Source organism: Medicago truncatula, chromosome 2 (assembly GCF_003473485.1).
Source record: "Medicago truncatula cultivar Jemalong A17 chromosome 2, MtrunA17r5.0-ANR, whole genome shotgun sequence".
In the NCBI taxonomy this organism is placed as follows: Eukaryota; Viridiplantae; Streptophyta; class Magnoliopsida; order Fabales; family Fabaceae; genus Medicago; species Medicago truncatula.
In genome coordinates this window covers 15513670-15527611 of record NC_053043.1, presented here as the reverse complement: position 1 = coordinate 15527611, position 13942 = coordinate 15513670, and the positions used below count along the sequence as shown (strand labels likewise).

Below are 13942 nucleotides of genomic sequence, written 5' to 3'. Positions count from 1 at the left end.
TAAGTTTAAACCATGACCTTTGTATTTTAATGTCCAAAAAACTATCAACTAACCTGCATTTACAATATATCAAGTCCAATATTATATCTCTACTAACAAATTATTTCTCTCTCAACAAACTAGTCTAGCATATCTCGATAATAAAAGAATGTAAACAAAAAAAAAGAATATAAACATCATTCTTTTATATTTTTGTCTCTTTCATATCAAAATATAAAAAAATAAATGAAAATCGATAGATAGTGTATCGAAATTGGCTATTCGTTTCCAATCTTTTTTCATACTTCTTACCTACAAAATCTCTCTAATGATCTATTGCTATTTTCTTACTTCTAATATTTGAAAATTTCAAAATGACTAACTTGTAATCGATAAGAAAATTAAAACAAAGCAGAGAAATTCCTTATGAATAGAGCTGATAATTTCGAAAGCATTTTCTAAATAAATTGTACTAAAAACTAAATATATGATTAAATGAACGGAAACAATGCAATTTAACCCTAATTTACATCATTTTTACTCAGCTATGGCTTCCAAACCTCAACTACAATGAAGGGTTTATAAATACCAGGCCATAAATCACATATCTCCAAAGAAAGACAGAAACATAATACATTATCATCTAAAATGGGTAAGGAAAAAAAAAATGTGTTGAAGAGTGATATGGGCCACTCTGGTCATCCTCCTGCACATGCTACGAATTCGAGAGCTGCTCAGGAAAATGTGCTTGAAATGGATATGAGCCATTCTGTTCGTCCTCTTGAAAATACGAAGCCGAAGGATCCTAAGAAAAACCCACTCTCAAACCAGAAAGGCTATTCGCCTCCTCTTCCTAAGAAAAAATAGTCTTATGGCTAACAGGTATAAAACACTACAAATGTGTTCGATTTTTCTCTCATGTTTATATTTTGAGGTTTTGTCTAACGTGTAAAAGTAAAATAGTTTTGCATCATACACAAATATTTTCATTGTTGAATTAATAAATCTCATTATATCTCCTTGATCCAATGGTAGGATTTATTAATCCAATAATATAAACTAATTCTTATGCATGATGCAAGACTAATAACATTTGTGCAGTAAAGTTTACCTTTTTTCCGGATGTTTTAGTTATTTCATTAAATAAAAGGTTGAACATAAAATTCTTACAAATTTATTTTTGAAAATGAGTCTGCGAAGAAAGTAGCAACGTATAAGTTTCGATTCGTGTTCTACTAACAAATCACATTTCTCCTTACATTTCTTCAAAACTTAATTAAGAGCCCATTTGTTATAGTTTTTTTAAGTAAAAAAATCATTTTTAAAAAAAAAATAATCACTTTTAAGAGTTTTATATCCGTTAGTTACAACTTTTTAAAAAAGTCTGAATCTAAAAAAAATCTAAAATCCGCTTCGAATGAGAAGCTGTTAAGAGCAACTTCTCAAAAAATACATTTTTTTTAGAGGAAAGAGAAAATATGGTTTTAAGTATTGAACTAATTTTGTAACAAAAAATCACTTTTATATAGTTGTATCCAAACAAACCAAATTATTTGTTTAAAAAAAGTAGATTTTCATTACAGTAAACAAACTCAAAATAGATTCTGATTTTTCATAAAATCTCTAAAAAATAATCTCTAAATTATTTAATGTCAAAATCACTTTTATTTTAATCTATAACAAACGGGCTCTAAAATAGTGTTTAGGATAAAATCTATTTTTAAACATATTAGTTAAAAAAAAACATACACATAAATATAACTAAAAGATAAAAAATAATATTAAACAAATGGCCTAAATTTGATTGGTTTAAACAAAAAATTAAAAAGTAATTATATGTTCAACAAGCAGTTATAATTTATTTTTATTTTTCTAAGATAAATTACCTAATAAAAATTCAACTTTTATTGAAAAAAATTGAAAGACTCAACTGAACATAACATTTTAGTTTGAATTTTTTTTTAATAGATTCTCAAATAATTTAAAATGTGCCTTTTTATTTATTTATTTATCCTTTATATTTTGCATCGAGACATTCATCGTTGATCGTTTCATAAACTTTGCAGGATATATTTTACTTGTGAAAATTACAGATGGAAGAAAGTTTACTGCAACATATTTACAAAACATATTTACGTAATGTATTGTTTGTTAAAGATTTACTGTTTGTTTGTAATAGTTGAATTGTGATATTAATCCAGCTTATGTTATAGTTATAGCCTATAGGTGTATAAATAAGACTCAATGTATTGATCAAAGTGTGCATTTCAATATTTATTCAATAATATTTGTTAGATCATTCAGTTAATGTATTATTTGAATATCTTTCAGCATACTAAAAGGCAAGATTCGCGAACCATCTTTGCAATGGTTCTGTGAACTATCATCCTAAAGGTTGGTATTATTTGTGAGATTTTGAACAATTATACGACGGTTTTAGTTTTCAGCCGTTCAAAACCTCCACAAAGTGGTGGATGGAATTTTCTTCACGCTTATATTTGACTAGTTAGCGGAGGTTTACAAACCTACAAATCTGCAGGGATTCCAAGCCTCTTTTGTATTGTCTTGTCACCTAAACAAAATTCTTCAATTAATAGTTTTCTTTTTTTATATCGGCAAATAATATTAAACGTCATCCCCGCAAGACGCATGATATGGACGAAACAAGATACAAATGGTGCCGCATATCAGAGCCGTCCCTATGAAATAGGAGGCTCGGCTCTCTATTTAAAATAGGTCTTCAATAAAATAAAAACACAATTCTTTTTGTGTAGCTAAGCTTTATTAAAAAATCAAAATAAGAAGAGCTTCTGAACATGAAACGAAAAACAAAAAAATTAAGTGAAAGAGAGATAGAATTTACTAACAGCGTCGTTTGGATTTGTCACTTGTCCGTTGTGGGAAAGGGGAAAACGAATGGTTTGTGTGAAAAAAAAAATTATTGTTGTGATTCTTTCAATAAAATAGCTTTTCAAATTGACTGATTAAGTGATTATACAAATTGGGGGTAGTTTGATAGTACCAGATTTATGTCCGGATAAGTGAACTAAAGTCTAGAAAAAACTCAAACGTGTAAAGAAGTAACATATATATTTTTTATTTAAGTGGGGGTGGGTATTAGAGTTAATTTTTCTGAGGCCCATAACTTTTGGAGGCCCGGCTTGATTGAGCACCTTGCACTCTCTCAAGGCCGGGCCTGCCGCATATAGACGGTACACCATAACCACAAATCAAAACCTCCTAACAGCACCACCTAAAACAAATTCCTTCACGAAACAACCACTGAAAAACAAAACAGTATCCAAACCTAGAATAATCACAAATTAATACAAGTTTTAGGTTGGTTATAATTTTATGAAACGAGAATAGTCAAAGTTCTCAAGCTTGCTATATCTATATAGGTAGTTTCGAAGTAAAAGCTATGAAAAATTGCAAATGTATAAATGGTAAAGATTTTCTGTTTCATATTTTGATATCACTAACTCTGGTTTATGGACCGTTCAAAAATAAACAGATATAGGTAGCGTGCGATGGGGTGAAGGATATTTCTTGGGTAACAACTAGATGTATAAGGTATAACCGCGTAATAACTAAAACCTGGTTTCTGAGTTGAATTACAAGAATGAGAGAAACCGTCAAAGATTATAAAAAATTGTACACCTTCATATATATTTTCCAGGAACCTATGTATGTTGCAGCTAGCTATGTGTGGGTGTCTTATCTTTTCTTTGATGTTTGTGGGGTGATGTCTTTTCTTTTTTCGATTTCGAGCTTGGGGTTTTTCTGTGAATCCTAATCGTTTGTACATTTGACTTGATTTTTTATTAATAATATTATATTTTGCCATTAAAAAAAAGCTATTCTATTATTATTATTATTATTATTATTATTATTTTAAGAGGACAAAATGGAATATATTAATCACCCAAATAAGTCCTTCCGGTGCAAGCTCTTCCAGAACTAGGCTTAAAGAAAGTTTTCAATGTTATAATACAAAACGAAAAGCAAATGGAAAAGAAGCAAGCTACGAAACTATAGACAAACACTAAAGAGGATTAAGCCACCAGTTGTGATAGTCGAAAACAAAAGTTTCGTGTCTCGCTTTCACTTCTAGAAAGACTTAAGCTTTATTTTGTCGGATAAAGTTTGCAAATTTTCCTCCTTGTGTTGAAAAACATGCATGTTTATTTCATTCCAAATGACCCGTACACATGAGAGCCAAATGAGCTTGCTTGCAGAAACCACATAAGCAACTAAAGTGAAGTATTTACTGTAACAATCTAAGCCTCTTACCATCCTATAAAATAATAGAATTTAACAGCTCACTACACTCCCTCACCTGATCATCCTCCCAAACCAACAACATCCTACGCAACTTTCACGCCTCTCCGTCAACTCCCCAGTTATAAGGAATACATCTCTGTAACCATGCATCACTATTTTTGTTCATATAAATAAACAACCTTCTAAACTTCACATTTAACGGACCTCCTTCCAACCAAGGATCCCTCAAGAACAACATTGAGGATCCATCACCCACTTAACGCCCTATGTTATCCTTAAACCAAGTCCCCACCCCCAATATATCACCTTAATTATCGAATCATATTGTACTTTTTCCACCAAAGTGAACCTACTCCCACTTGATAACATAACTGCCCCCTTCTCCTCACCATAACGGGAAATAAACTAGCAACTTATACCACAAGTTTTCACGTTAATCGCAAGCCCTCCAACATAATTTACCAAATTAAAATTTCTTATCCTCTTCACCCACAATCCACCATTATCCTTATTCAAGCATATAATTTCACATTTAATAAAAGTAGTTTTTCGAAAATACTAAGGAAAAAAATTAAAAATAGATTCAAGAGAGGAAATGATATATGTGGCAATCTTGAAGAAAAAAAGAAAGTAGCTAGACTGATAGAGAGGACAAGACATACTTCAGGTGAAGCAAACCAACCCCCATGGATATGTTATGATGCATCCATCCCAACATCCTACTTTAATACGATCAATGAAGGGGTGCCAAAAATTCAACTTGCATGAGTCTCCCTAAACCCTAAAAGCCTAAACTCTAACCCTACAATCTTAAACCCTCAACCCTAAACTCTAAACCCAACCCTAGATGATATCCTATCCATAAACCCTTAACCCTAAACCATGAACCATAAACATTCTACCTTGACCTTAGATGACATAATAACGAAACCATAAAACCCTAAACCCTAACCCTAGATGACATATTATAACAAAACTTTAAACTTTAAACTCTAAACCTTATACCCTGAACTCTAAATCATATACCTAAACCGTAAGCCCTAGATGACAGGGTATGTTTTTATCTAGACCTTCGGAGGAGTTTCTATCTTCGGAGGCTAGAGGGTAATGAACTCATACCATTGAGAGAGTAAGAACCACACGTACCTACCTGTGTGATCAGCAGGTGCAAGTTGACATCTAGTAGGTAGTAAAACCCCACGAACTCATCACTTCGATAGAAAAAGCTAAAGGTTGAATAAGATTTTACGATTAAGTATTCCAAAAAATAATTAGAGGCGATTCAAATTGCAAGTAATCCTAACTGCCACTAACATTCTCCAATCTAAACAAGTAAACCTTGCTTTGTTGCAAACAGATCAAACTGCAAAACCCTTTTACCCTTTATATATTTTTTTTTTTATTTAATAGTTTCCAAATAAGTAACATGAATTGCCTAGTTGGAATGACAATCTCGATGGATATGATACTCTACTTACACTTTATTACTAAACCTAGGTCCAATGATATTGATGACATAGCTTCATATGTATTTATATTATGTTTCAAATTATTTCCTTTGTGTTTGAAGACAAATAATAGGTCATTTAAAGGAGTTGTCTATGCTTTAAGGATCATTTTGTATTGTTTTCTTTTGAGTCGTTGTATTCATTTTTATCCTAAATCATGCAAGGTGTTTTGAGTTTTTTTAGTGAGAAATCGTGTAAATTAGCAAAACAAGACATCACATGAAGGATCAAGGATATGAAGAATAAAGATAAATGGTTCTTAAAAGTTTTCTAAAGACAAAGGATATGAACAAAATTCAGCCCAAGTTCCTATACATTTCAAGTCGAAAAAAACACTAAAAAAAGGGACAAAAACTGCAAAATTTGCATTGTGGCTTATGCCTCGCGCACTCACGCACATGATCCATGCGTCCATCCGAATGGGACAGACCAGAAGGCTGCTTCATGTGCACCTATGTGTCTATCCATGTGCCCCTACTCACAATTGAGGGGGAAATGCTGATTTTGTTTGTTTTCCAAGCTGGATTAGAGGAAAAAGCATAGTTTTCATCTCTTAAACCCTAAGTAATGATGAACTATAAATCGAGACCCTTGCACACACTTTATTCATTTAGAAACCTAGGGGTACAAGACAATGGTCAAGAATCAAACTTTCAAGGCATAGGGTTTTCTCCTCCTCTTGTTCTCTCTAGGTTATATTTTTATATTATTTGATAATGATGTCAGTTACCATGGGTAGCTAAACCACTCTTGATTGGGATCCACGATGAACCTCTATTTATTTGATGGATTCAACTAATAAAGTTTTTATTGAATTTATGATTCAATTGTCTTCATCAATTTGTATATATTTAACTCTCAATGATTTGCAACTAGTGGTTAACCTGATCTCTAAGGTAAGGTATAAGCTTTACGATCCTACCAAAACCGAAAAAAGAACAGTAGTAAATTGCATATTTTAAATTAAATATAACTATGATTGTTAAAGCTAGATTCATCTTTAGGGGAACGTCGCAAGTATAGTCTTTGTCGCAGCACAAATACTTGAACTTCCCGCCGTTACATCACAAGACTAAGTCCTACTCTCTTAAATAGAGGCAGGTGATAAGCTAATAAAAAACCAAGTTAATTCCAAGAAAGAAGGTAGACGAAGGGATTCAAGGAAATCTTAATCTCCCTTAAACATTTGAATCAAACAACTTAATCTTCCATTGTGTAGGACAATTAATAAACTTGTTACCATTAATCTCTTTTACTATTTTTACTTTAATAAATTATGTTACGACAATCACTATAAAGATGATATCTTACTACATTATTACATGTTACGAGTTGGTGTAATTTCCAATTTTTCCATAAGGTATATAACAGAAAAAACTTGTGGATATTCAAAAGACTAATATTAAATTGAACTTACAATAATCGAACATTAACCCTAGATGAAAATTAAAAGAGAAAGAACCACTTGGATGTATGGAAACCAGAGTCCAACGATATTGATGATGAAGTATAAGATGATATTTTAGGCTATGTTTTGAGTTCTTTTATTCGTGTTTGAAGACAAATAATAAGTCATTAAGAGGAGTCTTCCATGGTTTAAGGATCGTTTTGTATCGATTTCATTCGATTTTGAATCTAAACATTTTTGTATTGATTTCATTCAGTTCAAAAAAAAAAATCCTAAAATTTCTGAAGTTATTATTGAAAACCGAGTTTGAAAAAACTAATCCAAATAGCGTTTCATTTTAGAGTCAAGATAGATGTTTTTTTGATTACTTTTTAAAAAAAAAAAAATCCTAAACTAAAATTATTTCTTTTTTTTTACAAAAAGTCATAAACAAGCACTTTTCTTTTCTTGTACAAAAGGGCCTTAAATTTGATCTATCCATCTCTAAGGGTTTTGTGATGATTCTTTTCTGAATTTATCTCTCACTAAATGAGAATGCATAGCTGATGTGATTGAGTCTGCGATCTCCATATTATTAATAAGTAAAATTCACATAAATTTTTCGAAATAAAAATATTACAAAGCAAATAGACTATAAACCTTCTTATAACTTCAAATACAAAAGAATATATATTTCAGAAACAAATTAAAATCAATGAATAATGGAAGTTACATAGATATATGCTGTAATTAATAAAAACATAGACTAAACAGACTTTCCTTGACGATACTATTGAACAAACTTGTAAAAATATTATGTGATAGTTGCAATTTTAATCCTCCAAAGTATGTGTGATTGTGGAACTTTAACTCCCCACTTATATAGACGCCAAAATATATAGATGTTATGGGGGTTTAAAACCGCACAATCGTGGTCAATGGAAGAACAAAAGTGCAATTAAATCTGATATTTTCTAATTCCGAAGATCTTGTCCATGGTTGGAGGTTTAGTTCCCGAGGGTTTAGGGGCAGTTGCAGTTGATGACGATGATGGCCTTGTAGTTGGGTAAAGAACCTGCTGAGTGCTTGGCTGTTTAGAACTCATGGTGCAATTCAGCAATAACTTATAAATTTCAAGTTTGAAATGAGAGAGATGAATAGTAGAAAAGCTTGTTTCTAAGAGATAACTAACACAGATATTTTTTTTTTTTTTGGAATTGATGAGTATTGTATAAGCTTCACGATGTTATGGATATTTATAATGGCCGATAAACTAAACCCTATAATGGCCCATTGTGAATTTCCGTAAAATTTCTGCAAAATTTCAGTTTTATGATGCTTGGGTGTTACGAAATGTTAAATTTCCCTATAGTTTGGCTTCAAAAATTAAAATGAGAAACTGTCAATGTTTTGAAATGTGGTGGTTGGTTATTGTATATTGCATTGCATGAAATTGAGTTCTTAAAAATAAAAGAAGAACGTAACATGAATTTCACAACGCGGTTGCTACACGCTTTACGGTATATGCAAATTTATGACCAACTTTCAAATTGTTAACCCTTTTTTTTTGTCAAAAACTTGAACCTATTTTTACACGCCCGCTTAAATGGAAAACCTAAATTAACTTGTAGAGGCTCTGATACTATCTTTGATTAGATATTATGGTTGGGTCTAACGGAACCCCATAAAACTGGTTTGAGAGGTGATGATTGTCTCCACTTATAGACACATGTTAGACAATCTTTTGTCTGTCTGATATGAGACTCTTTAACACACCATATCAAACAAAAGATGACTTGACAACGTGTTTCTAAGAAAATCTTCAATCACAAGCCGATTTTGTGGGATTGTGGTAGGCCCAACCACAATTTTTAATAATAGGATACAGATCGTCAATTGTAAAATAATCGTGCATTGTCATCGAATAGAAATCGTTTATTCCCCCAAATCATCCTACTACATCCAACTTTAAAAAATGACATGGACAAATAGCTGATACTTGTTTTTTTAAGGGGAAATAACTAAATTGGATGTTATTGTAAAATTAATTTAGATTGACAAAGCATATCCATTAAATATGGAAATAATTTCTGAAAAAATTATATCATACCAACGTTTATAAGTGGTAAGAGACTTGAGCCTTTTAAACAATTAGATAATGTTAGTCTAATTGCTAGACTTATACATTATAAGTATGGAGAAGTAGAAAATACAGAGTTTAAACCACGACCTTTGTATTTCAATGTCCAAAAAAACTATCAACTTAGCTGCATTTATAGGACATCGGTACCAATATTCTATCTCTACTAACAAATTATTTCTCTCTCAACAAACTAGTCTAGCAGGTCTCGATAATAAAAGAATGTAAACATCTTTCTTTTATATTTTTGTCTCTTTTATTTCAAAAAATAAATGAAAATCAATGGATAGTCTATTGAAGTTAGCTATTTGTTTCCAATCTTTTTTCTTACTTCTTACCTGTAAAATCTCTCTAATCTATTCCTATTTTCTTACTTCTAATATTTGAACATTTCGAAATGGCTAACTTGTAATCGATAACAAAATTAAAACAAAGCATAGAAATTCCTTAAGATTAGAGCTAATAATTTCCAAAGCATTTTCTAAAATAAATTGTACTACGAACTAAATATGATGAAATGAAGGGAAACGGTGCAATTTAACCCTAATTTACATCATTTTGACTCAGCTTATAGCTTTCAAACCTCAACTACAATGAAGGGTTTATAAATACATTATAAGGCCATAAATCACATATCTCCAAAGAAAGACATACAAAAAAAAAATATACATTATCATCTAAAACGTTTTGCTTGAACCTAACATTTGTATCAGCATACTAAAATGGGTAAGAAAAAAAATGTGTTGGAAAATGATACGGGCTACTCTGGTTCTCCTCCTGCACATACTACGAATTCGGGAGATAATAAGGAAAATGTGTTGAAAATTGAGGGCTATTCGGGTCCTCCTCCTGAAAATACGAAGCCGAAGGATAAGATAAACTCAATCTCAAACCAGAAAGGCTATTCACCTCCTCCTCCTAAGAAAAAATAGTCTTATGGCTACCAGGTATAAACACTACAATTGTGTTCGATTTTTCTCTCATGTTTATATTTTGAGGTTTTGTCTACTGTACAAAAGTAAAATAGTTTTGCATCATGCACAAATATTTTCATTGTTGAATTAATAAATCTCATTATATCTCCTTGATCCAATGGTAGGATTTATTAATCCAATAATATAAACTAATTCTTATGCATGATGCAAGACTAATAACATTTGTGTAGTACGGAGTTTACCTTTTTTTTTATGTTTTAATTATTTCATTAAATAAAAGGTTGAACATAAAATTCTTACAAACTTATTTTTGAAAATGAGTCCCGGAAGAAAGTAGTGACATCTAAGTTTTGATTCGTGTGCTACTAACAAATCACATTACTCCTAACAAATTAATTTATGAAAACTTTCTTCTAATAATCATTATAAATAAAAAAATTAGTTAAATGAATTTGATGTCTCAATAATTTTTGGAAAAGATAGAGAGGTTGGTGAATTGCAACATAAAGACTTCACAAGAGGTTTTCTGTTTTTTATTAAAAATGATTTTCTTCTAAACATAACTAAAATAGTGTTTAGGATAAAATCTATTTTTGAACAAATTAGTTAAAAAAAGATACACATAAATATAATTAAAAGATATGGGAGTTCAATTCAGTTGGCAAGGATAATGCATAAATATATGCAAAATCCGGGGTTCGAACCCCACACCACCAAAAAAAAGATCAAAAATAATTTTAAACAAAAGGCCTAAATTTGATTGGTTTAAACAAAAATTTAAAAGTAATTATATGTTCAAAAAGCAGTTATAATTTTTTTTTTTAAGATGAGTAACCTATTAAAAAATCAACTTCTATTGAAAAATAATGGAAGACTCAACTGAACATTTTTTTAACATGATCAAGGATTCAGTCATAATATATTTTAGTTTGAATTTTTTTTAATAAATTCTCAAATAACTTAGAGTGTATCTTATTATTTATTTATTTAGTTATCCTTTATATTTTGCATCGGCTCATTCATCGTTGATCGTTTCATAAACCTTGCAGGATCTTTTGCTTGTGAAAATTACAAATGGAAGAAAGTTTACTGCAACATATTTACAAAACATATTTACGTAATGTATTGTTTGTTAAAGATTTACTGTTTGTTTGTAATAGTTTATTATTTCAGCTTTTCTTATTGGTGTATAAATTTGTATTTTGATATTAATCCAGCTTATGTTACATGTGTATAAATAAAATTCAATGTATTGTTTAAAGTGTGAATTTCAATATTTATTCACTAAAATTTCAGGGATCATTCAGTCCATTTTCAAGTCGCAAAACATGTTTCATTCTCTAATCCTCTCTGTTATGTAGAGTTGTGAAAATGGACTAGCTAGCCCGTATGGGGCGGTCCGTTTAGCACGCAGCTTGTGTAGAGCCAGACTCGAGTAGTTTTTTTTCCAGCCAATATTTTAAGAGAGCTTTTTGATCCGGTCTGATAGAGTCTGAAACCCGTTAGAGTCGACTCTAAATAGGTTGGGCTGTCCATTTTAACAGCTCTACTGTTATGGAGTAATTTTTGTATGGAGTAAAGAGTTTAGACATAACATTTGGTCAGACAAAACAAATATATATGCATTTAGTGATTTTAAAATTTTACATTATTTAATTATTTTTTCATCTAATTAAGTTCTTTGTCTACTATCTAACTTCTTGTGCCCACACAAGTGTGACTAAAGTCACAATGTAGGGATTAAAGTATTTATTTCGATATTCATTCATTCAATTAAGTTTGGGACATCATTCAGTTCATTTCCAAAGTCATAAATAATTACATTCTTTAACCCTACCTTTTGTGAGTGGTAGTTTAATCACTTTGTGATTCATACAAATGAGTATTTAATTTTTTTCCGACATTTATTTTTAATATATGAATATATTAATATATTTGTACAATTATTTAGTGACAATTTTTGTGACAATTTTTTTCTCTTTTTATTAGTCAAAATAATCAAAAGGAAATAGAAAGACAAGGGATAAGAACATAATTATATAAGTATGAAAGAGTTGTTCAAAGTTGTCACAAAATTGTTGTAGGAATATCATTTCTTTGTTGCTAGCGGAAAATGAAATCCCTTTCTTTATTAAGATTTTAATATCAACATTTTTAGTTATATCAACGTTAATCTAAATAGCAAACCAAGATATCAAGATATCAACATACTCTTCAGGAGGGTAATCAATGTGTTGATTTTTTGGCCAAAAATGGGAGCATCCTCTGAAGATGTTTTCATCGTGCATCCTTCGCCTTCGGCTGACCTTTTGTCTTTGATTAGGAGCAACGCATCGGGCACCTGCTACCTTAGGGCCTAGTTTCTGTTGTTTTCTGTTTTTCTGTTTGTATTTTGCTTTTGTTACCAAAAAAAAAGAAACGTTAATCTAACTATTAACTTGTTTAGACTTATACCGACGTTGTCCTCGTGAGTTTAGCTCAGTTGGTATAGACAATACATATGCATAATATATGCAAGGTCTGGAGTTCAAACCCCGGCCACCACAAAAAAAAAAAAAAAAAAGACATACACCGACGCACTAAACATTTATTTAGATGTTGTGTTTGGTTAATGAAACTTCCCTTAAACAAAAAACAAAAAAAAAAAAAAAACCATAAACATATGGCAAAAGTCGTAAGCCAACTTTGTACAGGTTCTTTAAACTATCGTCCTATGAACTACCGTAATATTCGACAAAATTTCAGTCCCATTTCTTATATATTTTCCAATGAGATATCTTTCAAGTGTTACAAAATTAATACTAAGAATAATCATAATTATATTTTTATGACTGTTATAACTATATGAAACGAGAATAGTCAAAGTTGAAACTCTATAACTAGATATAGCTCTTGGTAGTTTCGCATCAAAAGATATGCATATATATATAAATGGTGATAATGGTCTGTAACATTTCTAATATTTCATAAGTCAATATTATTATTATTAAGTCTTGCTTATATATGGATTGTTGAAAATAAACAGATAAAGGTAACGTGTGGTGAAGGATATTTCTTGGGTAACAAGTAGAGGTATAAGCCATAAGGTATAGCCGCGTAATAACTAAAAACCGGTTTCTGAGTTGAACGAGAATGAGAGAAGAAGTCAAAGATCATAAATAAATAAATAAATTGTGCACAAGCATTATATTCCAGGAACATCTATGTATGTTGCATGAAGGAGAGTTATGTTGAAAATGCAATTGTTCCGATTTAAATTTGTTGGCATTGAATTTTCAACCTTATATATTTTCATTTTTAAAGACTATTTTGAAAAGAAGCGAAGTACATCATTCGGTCACTATTATAAGTAAAAATTCATTTTTTAGGTTCATTTATTAAATGATGTATATAGTCTATTATATATACCACATTCATTATCATTGAATGAATTTAAAAAATGAATTTTTGCTTATAATAGTGACCGGAGGGTGTAATTACTACGTTGAGTCACAGACATTCTTTAGTGTAATTTATGAACTGAGTAAAATCCTCTATTTATATAGAGACTTTTTAACTGTATTTAGCTAAAACTGCGTCAACAATTACTCTTGTGGATAAGATCAAAAGGAAACTAACCCACTAATCAGTTCAAAAACTCTTGAGGATAAGATAAAAAAGTAACAAACCCACAAAAGATAAAACAAACTAATGATAAAACCAACTAATT

At 30.6% G+C, this 13942-nt stretch overlaps 1 long non-coding RNA gene across 1 annotated transcript; it reads left to right on the top strand.

The window, feature by feature from the left end:
* Positions 1-486: 486 nt before the first annotated feature.
* On the top strand, positions 487-2287 carry LOC25488238 (uncharacterized). The gene is made up of 2 exons (XR_003009207.2): positions 487-861; positions 2046-2287. It is a non-coding gene; the product is annotated as an uncharacterized lncRNA (long non-coding RNA).
* Positions 2288-13942: the final 11655 nt, after the last annotated feature.